The sequence below is a fragment of the Phodopus roborovskii genome, unplaced genomic scaffold (genome assembly GCF_943737965.1).
Source record: "Phodopus roborovskii unplaced genomic scaffold, PHOROB, whole genome shotgun sequence".
NCBI lineage: Eukaryota > Metazoa > Chordata > Mammalia > Rodentia > Cricetidae > Phodopus > Phodopus roborovskii.
Genome location: NW_026125554.1, coordinates 4,903,827 through 4,918,664, shown reverse-complemented (window position 1 = coordinate 4,918,664; position 14,838 = coordinate 4,903,827).

Genomic DNA, 14,838 nt, shown 5'->3' with positions numbered 1-14,838 from the left:
TGTGGATTCGGCACACATTTATTGAATACCATGTGTTGGGCTGGGCACCGGGGAAACACAGTAGCAGGCCTGGCCTCACAGGTCATCTCCCTAGATTATGGGGAAGTAGAAACAGGAAGATCCTAAATTCAAGGCCATTCAGGGCTGAACGGCATGATGTAATCAAGAAATAAAAGATTCCGGGCAGTGGTGGTGCATGCCTTTAATCCCAGCACTCGAGAGGCAGAGGCAAGCAGATCTCTGTAACTTCCAGACCAGGCTGGCCTACAAGTTCCAGGACAGCCGGGACTGTCACACAGAGAAACCCTGTCTTGAAAAAAAAGGAAGGAAGGAAGGATGGATAAATAGATAGATAGATGGAAGGAAATAAAAGATAAACAGGCATGGAGGGGTACACCAATAACACCAGCCCTCTGGAAGCAAAGCAGAGGAAGGTGGGCCTCTGAGTTCCAGGCTAGCTTAGTCTATATAGTGAGATCCTGTCTCAAGAAAACCCTCACAAAATCAATAAAAGCTGAAAGTATGGCTCATCAATTGAGCCCCTGCCTAGAATTTACAACTGTCACCTAAAATCCTTCCTGCTCTTTTAGTTCCTTGGTTGGGTGTGGGTCATTGGTCAATTCCCCCCCTCCTGCCTAGATTACCCAGTAAGGGGCTGGAGGCGTGGTCAGGGTGGAGCCCCTGTCTGGAATCCTCTCCCAGTGAGGGCTTGGGGTCATGGCCTGACCGTAATGTTTGCAAGGCGCTGGGTTTCCCCTGCAGTACTGCTCTGAGCTCACAATGCAACCGAAGAGATACGTAAACATTTTGCCTGAGAAAATCAAGACCATAATGTGGCCTTCTTAAGGATCTGAGAATATTAATAAAGTCTTGTCCAAGTAGATTGTTGAGGTATCAGGAAGTTTCTCCCAAGGAGCTGAAGCCTGGAGTAGGCAGAGTTGCTTACCCAAGCTTATATGAGGGGGCCATGCAGTCCCAGGGAAGGAAACCACATGGACAAAGACCATGGGGCTGTCGTGTGGCTGGGTTCTTCATCACTCCACACAGCTGGGGCTCTCTGGGAAGCAGGAACCTCAACTGAGAAAATGCCTCCATCAGACATTATCTAGATTGATGATTGATGTGGGAGCCCTGAGTCCACTGAGTGTGGCCATCCCTGAGCTTGTGATCCTGGGTTCTATAAGGAAGCAGACTGAGCAAGTCAGAGTGAGCAAGCCAGAAAGCAGCACCATCCATGGCTTCTGCATCAGCTCCTGTTTTCAGGTTCCTGCTCTGACTTCCTCCAGTGATGGAGTGTGGCCATCACGGTAAGCTAAATAAACCCTTTCCTGCCCATGCCACAGCACCAGGAATCTGGGGAGAATACCATGTTGGGGTTAGGAGTCAGTGACTGCATTTGGATGCCACAGGTGAAGGCTGATGAATGTTAAGGTTGCCATGACCCACCAAACATAAGTTCACATTTTCCTAGGGTCAGTCATGCAACTAGTGGCTGGTGTGGGAGACACACAGAAGTTTTCCTGAAAAAAACCCACCAGGCTGGGCTGGGGTTGTGGGTACCAGGCCAAGGCTCTGTGCTCCAAAGTCCAGGTCAAGCACCATGTATGCTGGACATAGTGTGGACGCCTCTCAGGGAGAGGAGACAAGAAGGCCCAGTAGTTGAGGCTATTCTGGGCTACATTTAGAGTTAGAGGAAAGCCTGGGCTACAGGAGGCACTGTCTCTAAACAGATAGACCAAGTGAAAGGCAGGAAGAAAGAAAGGCAAGAAAGAAAACACAACTTCGGGATGCTCTAGAAGGGCCTATGCTAATCTCTCAGTTTTATATGTGTTTGTTTATTACTTGTGTGTGTGGGTGTGTATCACAGGACATGTGTGGCAGCCAGAGGGCACCTTGCAGTTGTTTCTATCCTTCTACCATGTTGGTCCTGGGAATCAAATTCAGGTTAGAATTTCTTGCAGTCCCTTTACCCTCTAAGTCACATCACTGGCCCTCCATTTCCTATTTGTGTTTCCAAAGAATGCATCACGAGATGACCCAGGGCCCTGAGATGTCTCCCATCCTGTCCTGTAAGTGTCTGAGTGACAAGCCAATAGCACCTGTGAGACACCACTGCACCCCCAGAACCTTCGACTTTGCCAGACACCCTCCCCTGCCCATACCTGGCTCCCCCTTCTGCCCCAGTTTCCTGCCCTGACAGTTTAGTGTGTTTCAGGAGAAAGGTGAAGGGAGTCCACGCTATGAGGCCGGCTGTGACTTGTTGTCATAGCACATCAGAACAACAAAATCACAAGTCTTCCACGTAGCACTGGCTCACATGCTCAGCCCCTCGTCCTGGTCCTGTGCCGGTCCTGTGTTGAGCAGACAGATCCCACTGACTTGCTGTGCCTAAGCTTCCTTTTCCCCATTCCATCCACTGACACAAGGGAGATCTGTTCTCTAACCACCCAACCACACCCTGCTGCATCAGCAATGTGGGATTTATTGATCCAGGTGTGAGTGGCACACACTTGTCACCCCAGCACTCAGGAAGTGGAGGCAGGAGGATGAAGATTTCAAGATCATCCTTGGCTGCAAATGGAGTTCTAAGCCAGCCTGGGCTACAGAAGTCTCTCTCTCTCTCTCTCTCTCTCTCTCTCTCTCTCTCTCTCTCTTTGTGTGTGTGTGTATACATACACACACACACACACACAAATATATATATATATATATATATATATATATATATATATAGAGAGAGAGAGAGAGAGAGAGAGAGAGACCTTTTTTAAAATTAAAAGAACATGAGATATAAAGTTAGGTTGGCTCTGGCTTGCCTTTCACTGCTTCACTTGGAACATCGATTCACCCAGTGGAACTTAACATTCCGTTGACAGAATGGTTCTCCCATACTCTGTGATTTCTAGGGCAGCCTGGTCTACATAATGAGTTCCAGGTTCCAGGACAGCCATAGAGAGAAACCCTGTCTCAAAAAAAAAAAAAAAATCCCTCTGTAAAGGATAAGTGTCTCAAACCGTTATAGGTCTCAACCCACCCTCTTCCAGGAACAAGCTCCACCAGAACAGACCCCAAGGCTGTCCCTGACGCTGGATACTGTGTGAGCTTGGTGCTGTGTAGAGCCCGCAGGATGCTGAAGCCAAGTCTCCTTAATGGCCCGCTGGGAGCTGTCCGGGTTTTATGGGTGCTGAAGCCGAGCGCCCTCCCTGTCCCCAAACCCGGTGGCCCTGTCCGCGGCTCCGGTGCTGAAAAATAATTAGCCATTCCTCTGGGTGCCCGGATACCTGCTCCTTGTGTCTGTCCTGCCTCGCAGAGATCCATCTTCCGTTTGAATCCTTTCCCATGGTCCTAGGGAGTTCCAAGAGGGGGACTAGGGGGAGTGAGAATTTCACCTGCTCCTATCTCCTAGGGAGCCAGCCCGAGCTCCTCTCGCCTTCCCAGATAGACCAGTTGGCCTTTTGGAAGATGTGCCAACCTGCATTATCCCCACAGTCTCCCTTCCGTCCCCCAGCACCTGTTCCCCCTTCCTTTAAGTCTCACCCATTCCTGTTTAGTAGCAGCTTCAGGTGTCCCGGTGGCTGCTCAGGTCCGGATATTGCACTTTTAAGCACTTGAGAAGAAGGCGGAGCACAGGGAACCCTGGGCAGGGCTTAGCCAGCGGACCAATAAGAATCATCCTCGAATGAAGCTCCAAGAATTACCTCATAGGTTGGAGCCTCGGCTTCAGAATAAAAGTCTGGAGCCTGTTTAGTGTGTGTGTGGGTGTGTGTGTTTCAGATGGAGATGGGGTGCAGTCACTGTGGCCCATAAGGTCTTCATGTTCGGATCACATCACTGAGCCTCCAACAGGGTTAGGGATCTTCCAGCATGTGTCACATAAAGTCCATTTCTACACAGGGAAACAGATTTTTTTTTTTTTTTTTGGGAAAATGAGGCTCACTGATGTTTATGGCAGAAAGAGGTAGGACTCAATCCTGGACTTTGGCTGTTTTTGTTTTGTTTTGAGTCAGGGTCCAGGCTGGCCTCAAACTTATGATGCTCTTGCCTCAGGCTCCCATCAGGCATTTGCAGTGCTAGGGCTGGAACTTAGTAGAGCCAGTGTTCTGTCCATAAGCCCCAGCCCCAGCCCCAGCCCCAGCCCCAGCCTTCCGCTGTGACACAGCATCTCACTATGTAGCCCAGGCTGGTACTGAACTTCTGAACTTCCTGCCTCAGTCTCCTCAGCACTGTGATTACAGGTGTGTGGCAGCACCTCACCCACACAGCCTCCTTTGTACCTCCACACTGGCAGTCAGGAACAATTCACACCATGTCTCCTACCAGTGCTCCAAGGCTGCAGAGCTGACAGGCCCAGCCCATTCTATAAACCAGGGTAGTGAGTGTGGGGGCTGGGATGAGAACCTGGAGAGCCACCTGCAAGGTCTAAACTCTGGCCAGTTGTCCCTGTCCCATCCCCTCCTAATGGTCTCTTGTGTAAGCTTACATCTTTCTTTCCTCCCAAACCTCTCTTTCTGGATTTGAACCCAGAGTCTTGCAACCTCCCAAAGAGCTACTAAGTCATCACTCTTAAATTATAAGTTTTATTTATTTATGCACGTGCTCACGCACAGTACATGCACGGAAGTCAGCAGTCAGTTTGTGCATCTTTGGGTCCATATTATTATTATTATTTCCTGTGGATTTAAAAAATTTTCTTTTATGTATATTGGTATTCTGCCTGCATGTCTATGTCAGGGAGTTGGATCCTCTGGAACAGGAGTTACAGAGAGGTGTGAGCTGCCACGTGCTATTGTGTGCTGGGAATTGAACCTAGGTCCTCTGGAAGAGCAGCCAGTGCTCTTAACTGCTGAGTCAACTCTCTAGCCCAAGGGTCCACATTTTAAAATGTTATCTTAAACATTTGGAGAATTCTTTCTGGTTTGAGGGAGGGCTACTTGGTGGTGGACTCCTTCTCTCACATTTGTGAAGCTGTTTGATCCATCCCAGCATACACAAACAAATAAATAAAGAAAAGGTGCCCGTGTTCAGGCATGTGCACGCAAATGCTGTGATGCACTTCTGGGGCTCAGAGGATAACTTGAAGGAGTCAGGTCTCTCCTAGCATGTGGGTTCCAGGAATGGAACTCAGGTCGTCAGGCAGCAAGCATCTTCACCCTACGGTCCCTTTGCCTGACCTTACTCCTTTCAGTATCAAGTCATAATCATTTTGTGGCTGAATGTTGTCCATCAGATGTTTCCTAGTTCGAGGACTTTGAGTACTATTTACTTACTCCCTTGTTTGGACATCATGAAAGAAACATCCATAAATATTCACATATGTACTTCTACATGGTGCTACTTCCACTCCTTTTCTTTGTAATTATTTTTTTCTTCTTTTTGAGACAGGTCTTTCTGTGTACTCCTGGATACCTGGAACTCACTCTGTAGACCAGGCTGGCCTCAAATTGGAGATACACCTGCCTCTACCTCATGAGTGTGTAAATATTTTTTTTTTATTTTTTGTTTTTTTCCAGACAGGGATTCTCTTTGTAGCCCTGGCTGTCCTGGAACTCCCTCTGTAGACCAGGCTGACCTCAAACTCACAGAGCAGCCTGCCTCTGCCTCCCAAGTGCTGGGATTAAAAGCATGTGTCACCACTGCTGGTTTTTATTTTTTAATTATTTTTATTCGTGTGTGTGTGTGTGTGTGTGTGTGTGTGTGTGTGTGTGTGTGTACCTGAGACTCCACACACACACAGTGAGTGGAGTCCAGAGGCTGCCATCTGCCATCTGTGTTCTCAGCTGCTCTCCACATTATGTTTCGAGGCAGGGTCTCTCACTGAAGTGAGGGCTGCTGACCAACATGCACAGCCATGCCTGGCTTCTGATGTATGCTAGGGAAGAAACTCTTTGATATCGGGCCTTTGCTCTGTAGCCAAGATCAGCCTCATATATGAAATCCTCCCACCTCAGCTCCAACTGGTCTCAGTTCCCTCACAGCTCCCTTGTTGATGCAGGCTCTGCTATATCCTGTGAAACTGTGCTTTAAGTAAAGGCCCATGCTTCCACTTTCTCCCTCTGGCAGACCCAAGGTCTACAATAAACCTCATGTCTGGATGTGAGCAGACACAAGGGAATGGAAGTTTTTAATACTCACCCACACCCACAAGATATTGTGGTTATGATTACTAGCTAAAACTGGTTACTATCTGAGGCCTGTCATCCTCACACTCAGGAAGCTGAGGCAGGAGGATTTTTGGAAGCTTGAACTACCTAACAGTAAAAAACATTAGAGACAATCTCTATAAAAATAATGGGAAAAGAAAAAGAAAAAATGGGGTGTGGGGCTGGAAGCAAGCCAAGGGCGTGGCTGGGACTCAGTGGGTACCTCACTCTGGTAGGGGGCAGGGGGCTCCGGCTTCAAGTTAGCCTTGGTGGCCCATTGAATTTGAGGTCAGCATGGGCTACTCAAAAGAGAATAGGTTAAAAAATAACTAATTTTCCTTCAAATGCCAAAAGGCAACAAGGTGTATTAAAGAGGAGGAGGAAGAGGAAGGAGAGGAGGAGGAAGAAAAGGAAGAAGGAAGAGGAGGAAGACCTAAAAGCATTGTTTCTGGCTATGATCCGCTATTTGCCCTGCCTAGCATGAGAACACCCACGCACCCACGGCCCCTTACTCAGTGTTGCTATGGCGACCTCTGCCCCCCCCAACCCAGGCACGTTTAAAAGCAGGTCTGCACAGATGGTGGCCTTAACCGGCCTGTTGTTCTCTCTTGAAGGGACAGTTTCTGCTGGCCCCAGGGATTAAGGAAAACAGAACTGCTCAGCTCAACATCTGCCTGGGGCCCCCCTGAAACCTGACCCTGCCTGGCAGGGAGAAATCAATAGGTGGATTGGCTCAGAAGTAGCCCCACACCACCCAGGACCACACTCAGGCTGCCCTCCCACCTGAGGACAATGGGGATGCCTGCCTGATGACCTCAGACCCCATATCTCCAGGTTTCATCCCCCTAAACCCTAAAGGCTATAACTCTACAGCTCACCAGGGAGTGTGTCCCTGAAGGATGGAGGGAGGCCAGCGGTGACTCTGACACTGATGTTAAATTGGCTAGGCCCTTGATGGAGACTCCTTTTTCTGCTGTTAAATGTGAGAAAGGAGATTTGATATTTTTTGAGTCAGTGTCTTACAGTGTAGTCTGATTGGCCTAGAACTCAAAAGAGATCTGTCTTTCTACCTCCTGAGCAATGGGAGTAAGAGTATGCTAAGAGATTTCTAGTTCTTTTTCATTTTTACAGCCCTGAGGATGGAAACTAAACCAGTGCACTTGTTCAGAAAGTGTTCATCAGTAAGCCACGGCCCCACCCCTCATTGGGTGATTCTGGGCATGGCTACAGCCTGACAACACCCCCAACCCCTCACAGGAGGATTCTAGATGGGTTTTCCACCCCTGATCATGTAGTACTTGAATACTTAGGGAGTGGTAAGGACATTAAGGACAATAAGGCATTTGATTTGAGGGCATCCTGCAAGGTGTTGAGCAGGAAACCTGCTCTTCATTCACTGAGTGCTAGAAATTCTGTTAATTTTGCCAGCCACTAGTATCCCCAGTCATGATGCAGAGTCCCTTGGGGTCAGTGCACCCCTGAGAGAGGGCTTCTGGGAAGTACTGTAGAAGAATGACAGTACAACCATCCCTGAGAAGCTAGATGTGCAAAAGCCACATGAATAAGTGGAGAGGGCACGAATGGTCACAGGCTTCTATCTAGGTCTCTTTAAGATCAAATTCACTGGCCCCACAAATGTGCAAATTCAAGACTCTCTGCAGGTCACCAGGCACCCTGAGGATGCTTCAAGCTTGTTAGATGTTGCTATGTGGTTTCAGGTGCCTCCATAGCCAGCTATGACATGCCAGGCTCATGTTTCCTGTCCCTGCAGCTGCTGTCAGGCCTGGGCAGGTGAGGGGCCCTGAGGTGACTCTTAATCCCAGTGCCTTTCTAGTCCCTTCCAACTTCCCAGATTTCTTGGAAGACCAACACAGGAGCAGAGAAACAGGAAGACTTATGTGGATGCCTGTTTATGTGTCTGTGAATAGGAATTGACTAGGTGACAACCTGATAACCATTACAAAGAAGAGAAGTGTATTTAATTTTCTCCTGGTTCATTTATTTTAATTCCATGAACACTTAACACCTACTGTATACAGTAGCAGTGGTCAGGTGAGGATCAAAGGAATGTGTAATGCAATCTTATCCAGATTAAGATGATGTTTCCTCCTAGAATTCCCCAGTGAGGGACTGGAGGCATGGTCAGGGTGGAGCCCTGCCTAGAATCCCCTACTGAGGGGCTAGGGTCTGGTCTGCCTAGTATCTGGGTGGTTCTGGGCACCATTCCCAAAACTTCAGACAAATAAATAACAGAAGGACAGAATCCAGGTATGGTGGTACATAGCTCTCATCACTGTACTCAGAAGACTAAGGCAGGAGGATGGAGAGGATTCAAGGTCAGCCTGGTCCACACAGGGCCAGCTCTGTGTAGTGAATGTCTGCAGAACACACCTTAAGTGCTGAAGACATTTCAGGCAAGAGCAAGATTGCAATGCAAAATTGTGATTGGACCCCAGATTAGATAACAAAAGACTGTTCAGAACAAGATTGAGACAGACGGTGACATTTGATTATGGATCGTGTCCTGGGTAAAAGGAGACCAACATTAAATTTTATGAATTTGCTCTGTGTTGACTCCACAGGGAGCAACTGTAGCCTGTGCAGATATAAAAATGTATCTTTGGGCCAGGGAGATGGCTCAGTGTGTAAGTGGGCTTGCCACTAAAGCCTGACTACCAGAGTTCAATCCCTGGGACCCACAACATGGGAGGGCAGAACTGCATACAGAGAGCAGTTCTATGACTTCCACAGGAGTGTTGTGGTTGATACACATCCCCAATATGAATAAAATAAATAAATGTGATTTTTAAAAAAATGTGTTCACTCAGTGAAGTATTAAAGGGAGGACCCAATGGGGTTCTGGGATTGTTTTTGCTACTTTCCATATATTCAATTTATTTATTATATGACAGTATATGCAGAATAGTGCAGAGGTCAGAGGGCAACATGTGAGAGTCAGGTCTTTCCTCCCTTTATGTGGATCCTGGGATTGAACTCTGTTTGAACTGTTATTCAAAGTGGCAAGCTACTTTACCCACTGACCCATCTTGCCAGCCCCCATCCTCTTCTGAATGTAGGCTGTGAGCCTAGAGTGGTCACCAGCAAGTATGTTCCCACCTGCACTGAGACTGACCAGCCCATTTATGCATATGTTGTCGTCCCTGCAGGTTCTGGTCCCTGCTCAAGCCTGACCTTGTGGCTGCTACCCACTTGCTGGCCGGGATGTTGTATCGGGGTGGGGGTAGAGACTTGGGGCGCCTGAGTTGGAGGACAGGCCTATGAGCAGGGGAGGGTGGCAGCACTTGCCTGGGGCCGCTGTCCCTCCTGTTGCTACCCTTTGAATCCCAAGACCCCCCTCATAGAATCCACGGCTCTCCCCCATCACTAAGCAGTGCAGAGAGTCGTCATGGCAATATTGGGATGCCCAGCAACAAGTCCACTATGCACATCACATGGTAGACGTGGACCAATCACTGTGCCTGCGGGGAAGCAGGTCAGCCCGGGCCAAAGTCCTCCCCACCACCCTCGTTTCCCCCTACTCAAGTCTTAGTGCTAATTACCATAATTACGGTGGGAAAGCTTTGCGCTCCCTTCTAGGCTGGGGGGCTGGGAAAATACCGCCCGCAAAGCAGGAAAATCTGTAAACAGGATCCCACCCTTCCAGCACTACAACATCCATCCTGCCATTGAAGCAAGCATTGGATGTCTACTGTGTGCACCTTTGCGGGTGGAGAAGTTTGAACAGGGTTTTAATGCGGCTGCGTAGTGCAGGCATTTCCAGCTTGAATAAATCTGACTTGGGGGCTTCTGGGAACACATCTTGAAAAGGATTAGAGCCTTGGCGCCAGTGAGATGGTCCCCTGGGAAAAGGCGACTGTTACCAGGACTGATCACTAGAGTCTGATTTCCTGAAGGCACATGGTGGAGGAAAAGAGCTGTGATCCCAGGCTAGAAAGCTGATGCAGGAGGATGGCAGGTTCCAGGCTAACCTGAGATGCACAGTAACAGATAGAGTTCTATCACAGGCATTCCTAATAATAATAAAATAACATAGTAACAGAGGCAGGAGGCCCTGTCTCCTATGCACAGTATCACAAAAAGAAAGCAAACCAAACCCTTGAGCCTGCAAGAGGACTGGCTGGGTTGTAAAAGGTGCTTGCCACCAAGCCTGCTGATCTGGGTTTGACCTCAGGATCCAAAAGTTGTCTTGTGACTCCTGTATGTGTGCCATAGCACATGTGTGGTCCCCACCAATAAATAAATACAATGTGAAAAATAAACCCTCGCATGGGTAAACAGATGAACATTGCAACTGGCAGACCCAACTGACTGCTCAATACTCACTACAGTGGACCCTAGGTTGGTGTCAAACCCTATCTCCCTCCAGGGGACCCTAGGTGTCCAGGATGCTCAGAGACTCTTTATCTTTTGTTTGTGTGTTTGCTTGTTGCTATTTGAGCAGAGTCTCACTATATAGCCCAGGCTGTCCTGGAACTTGCTCTATAGATCAGGCTGGCCTTGAACTCAGATCTACCTCCCTCTGCCTCCTGAGTGCTGGGATTAAGGATATGTGAGCCATGCCAGGCTCATTGACTCTTTTAAAGAGAATTTCATTGCTTGTAGTTTTCTTATTACAGAGGATAAATTCCCTGTAGGTGGTTTTAAAATAAGAAATTATTGAAGAAAATGAAAACCATAGTCACCCAGTGGGCATTGAATTCCTACTAATAGATATTTTGCAGCTAAAAAAAATTAATATTCTCTACTAACTTCCCCCAAGGCCTCTAGCTCTCAATCCTTAAATAAAAAAAAAAAGTAAATAAAAATAAAAGTCTACACTGATAATTTTTTTTTGTAATAGAAGGAAAACATATTTGTGTGCCTTGAAATTTTCTTGTATCTTATGTTTATCAATGCCATTGTTAAGTGTGTTATATTGTAGAAAATTCTAGATGTTTCAGATCAGTCTAAAGCAACTTTGTAGCAGATGTATGGGGGAGAGGTTTTGTGACCTTTGGGAACAGCTTTCTTTAAAAATGAGTGATGAGCCAGGTGGTGGCACACACCTTTTATCCTAGGACCCAGGAGGCCGAGGTAGGTGGATCTCTAAGTTTTGAAGCCAGGTTGGTCAGCTGTTCCAGGACAGGCTCCAAAGCTATACAGAGAAACCCTGTCTTAAACAACAACAACAAAAAGTACACAGGACTGGAGAGAGGGCTCAGTGGTCAGGGGTTTGATTCCTAACACCTACAGGGCGGCTCACAGACACCTGTGACTACAATTCTAGGGGTCTGACGCTGCCTTTCAGTCTCCAAGGGCACTGCGCACACCCTATTACACTCCTGTACACGTAAATTAGAAGGAATCTTAAAATGTAAGTCCATCCTTTTTATTCTCAGTTCTAATGATGCCCATCTGAGGTCCAAGGAAACAGGACTTGTTTTAGGTAAAGTGAACAACTTTCCATCTAGGGTCCAGACTCTGATGCCGCCTGGGGCCCGCTGTGAAGGTAAAGTCTGGATGTCTGACCTGAGGCCTGTAAGGTAAACTGAGTGGCCTCAGGAAGTTGGGCCTCTGGGGGCTTCCCCAACAGGCAGGAGCTAGGTGTGCAGATGGGAGGGAGAGGGTCAGGTCAGCTCTCAGGAACCCTACCCTGCAGGAAGGACCATCCAGCCTTGGGCACACGTCTCTGTGACCCCCCCCACACCCACTCTGGTGGACCCACTAAGTCCATTCTCCAGCTTGAACACATGGTAGACTGTGCCTGGGGAGGCATTCAGAGTGGTAGCTATTGCTGGGCCTTGGTGTAGCTTGTATTAACTTCCCCTTCTAGAACATTCTGTGGGATATATTTCTACTCCTGTTAAAGTCAGTGCTGGAAATTTTTATTCTAAGGCATCAAATTGGGTTGGAGGAATGGTGGGGGAGGGAAGGAAGAGAAAGAGTGTCTTGCAAAGAGAGACAGCATCTTTTGGTTACCATGGTGACTAGTGTGGTGACAAGGATGTTCTCTGTGGAGTTTTCCAGCCTGCGGACTGAGTGGGTGGTGTATATGCATCTATCTTGTGATGGAAGGAGGTGACGCTGGAGTACTTGTATGGGCATGAGACTCCCCTGGAGGCAGAGTTGGTCTTGACACGGGGGTGTTCAGAGTGGCTGTGAGATCAGGGGGCTCCCATGTTGTCAATGGAGGTGTCAGTAGGCAGCTCATCCTTTGATGGGCTGTGGGAGGTGGAAGCACAGGACATGTGACCTAGGCTTAGGGGCTTCCCTTGTCCTTCTCTGCCTGTCTGTGATTCTGCTGTTTGTCTTAAAAAATCTAATGGACGTCTTCTGTCTAGTTGACAGTGCTTCATTGAGTCCTACATTCTGGCTCTGAGAATGCTCTAGAATGATGCAAAGTGATGCTCCAGGGAAGGTGAGGAGAGGGGAAAAAGGAACGATGCCTCTGTACAGCTGTGTGACTTCCTGTAAATGAGCCCATAGTTGTGGCACATCCCTTTAATTCCATCACTTGGGAGGCAGAGGTTGGTGAATCTCTGTGAGTTCCAGGACAGCCTGGTTTACTTAGTAAGTTGCAGGCCAGCCAGGACTATGCAATGAGAACTTGTCTTAAATTAATTAAAAATGAAATTTTAAAAATCTGGCAATGAGGAAAATGCACACATGGCTCATGCATCCAGAAAAGGCCTGGCAGATGGACATGCCACACAGTTTACCTCAGTGCTGTCCAAGTGTCCAGCAAGATGGCTCAACAGGAAAAGGTCATTGCCCCTAAGTCTGATAACACAAGTTCAATCCCCTGGACCTACTCAGTGAACAGAGGGAACAGACTCCCACTTATTAACATCTGACCTCCCCAGGAGCTCATGCACACATACATACATAAACATAAGTTTTTTTAATTAAAAAAAAAAGACTGTTGGAACTGCAGGAACTAGGGGGAGGAGGCCCTAGTCAGGCAACAGGGGGCAGAGATACCCAGCTTGATGGGTGCAGGGATACTATCAGGCCAGTGGCCCTCTGTTGACCCTGAAGGGGGCTTTACAGATGGAGGTGAGGACAGTTAATCATGTGCCTGGTGTCAGTGACAGAACCATTGTGGGGTAAGGGAGATTCAGGGCAGCTAACTCCCTTGGTGTCTGGTTGTCTGAACACCTGTCACTGCCATAAGGGGGGGGGGCTCTGTAGACTCGAGGTTGGGGGGTGAGAATAGGGGATGAACAGAGAGGCAGATATATGGAGGCCAGGAGGCAATGAGGCATCGGGGGTCTGGAAGCTAGATTGGAGATGCAGAAACAGAAAGATGAGAGAGATGGGGGAAGAGAGGGAGTGGGAAGAGAGAGATGGGAATAGAGAGACAGAAAGGCAGATGCAGAAACAAAGAGAAACAGCTGGAGAGGAAGATGGAGAATAGGAATAGAGAGAGGAGAGAGAAGAGGATCCCACGTAGCCCAGGCTGGCCTCGGTTCACTATGTAGCCAAAGACGACTTCCCACTGCTGATCCTCCTGCCTCGGTCTCCTGAGTGCTAAATGACAAGTGTGCACCCCACATCCAGTTTCCATGATGACGGTGATGGAACCCGACACTTTGTGCTGGGTGAGTGTTCTACCCAGAGGGCACTGGGCTTCATTCCAAACCTTCCTCTTTGTCAATGAATTCTCCCAGATCCATCATGACTTCCTTTTATTTTATTTTTCCCTTTACTTATTTATTGTGTGTGCACACAAGTGTGCCATGGTGCATATGGGGAGCTCAGAGGATGACTTGTAGGAGTTGTACACTCTGTCCTCCATCATGTGAGCTCCAGGAGTTGAACTCAGGTTATCAGACTTAGAGGCAAGCCTCTTTACTCACTGAGCCATCTCACTGGTGGCCCTCAGATGTTTCTTAAATTACTGGAGGCTGACTACCACAGTCCCCACTCCTTACTGGCTCCTCTTCAGCCTCTCAGAGCTGTTGGGATGACTGTTGCTGTATCTGTGTCTGCAGCGATCCTGGGCAGAACTAGTTTCCTGTCCCCCCCCCTCCGCCCCCAGTTCCTCCCCTCTCCTTGCCAGCAAAGCCCAGGCCAAGCCAGGCTCCACTCTTTTTTTCTTTTTTCAAGACAGGATTTTTTCTGTGTAGCCTTAGCTGTCCTGAAACGCATTATTTAGATCAGGCTAGCCTGAAGCAGAGATCTGCCTGCCTCTGCTTCCAGAGTGCTATGATTAAAGGCATGTGCCATCACCTCCTGACCCCTAGGCTCCACTTCCCAAGTTGCTACTTTGTGTGGAGGTCAGAGGTCAAACTCAGCATTTTCTTTTATTGCTTTGCTTCACCTTCATTTTTTGTTGTTGTTGATTTGGAGTCTTACTGTGTAGCCCAGGCTGATCCGGAACTCACAGGGATCCTCCTGCCTCCTTGGTGCTTGGACTAACTGTGTGGCCACCACACTCCACTCCCTGGACCTGTAGCTGGCTGATCCAGCCTGCCGATGGATAGTGAAGTGAGCCTCAGGGCCCCTCCTGCCTCCAGCTCCTCAGCACTGTGATGAGACATATACATGCCAGCACTACTTGTTACCTGGGTACTGGGGGAAGGGGTCTAAAGTCAGGTCCTCAGGCTTGGTGGCAAGTACCTTTCCCACCAAGCCATCTCACCAGCCCCTCATGTTGGACTCAGCAGTGAAAACCAACGTGGACTGTAGTTAAGTC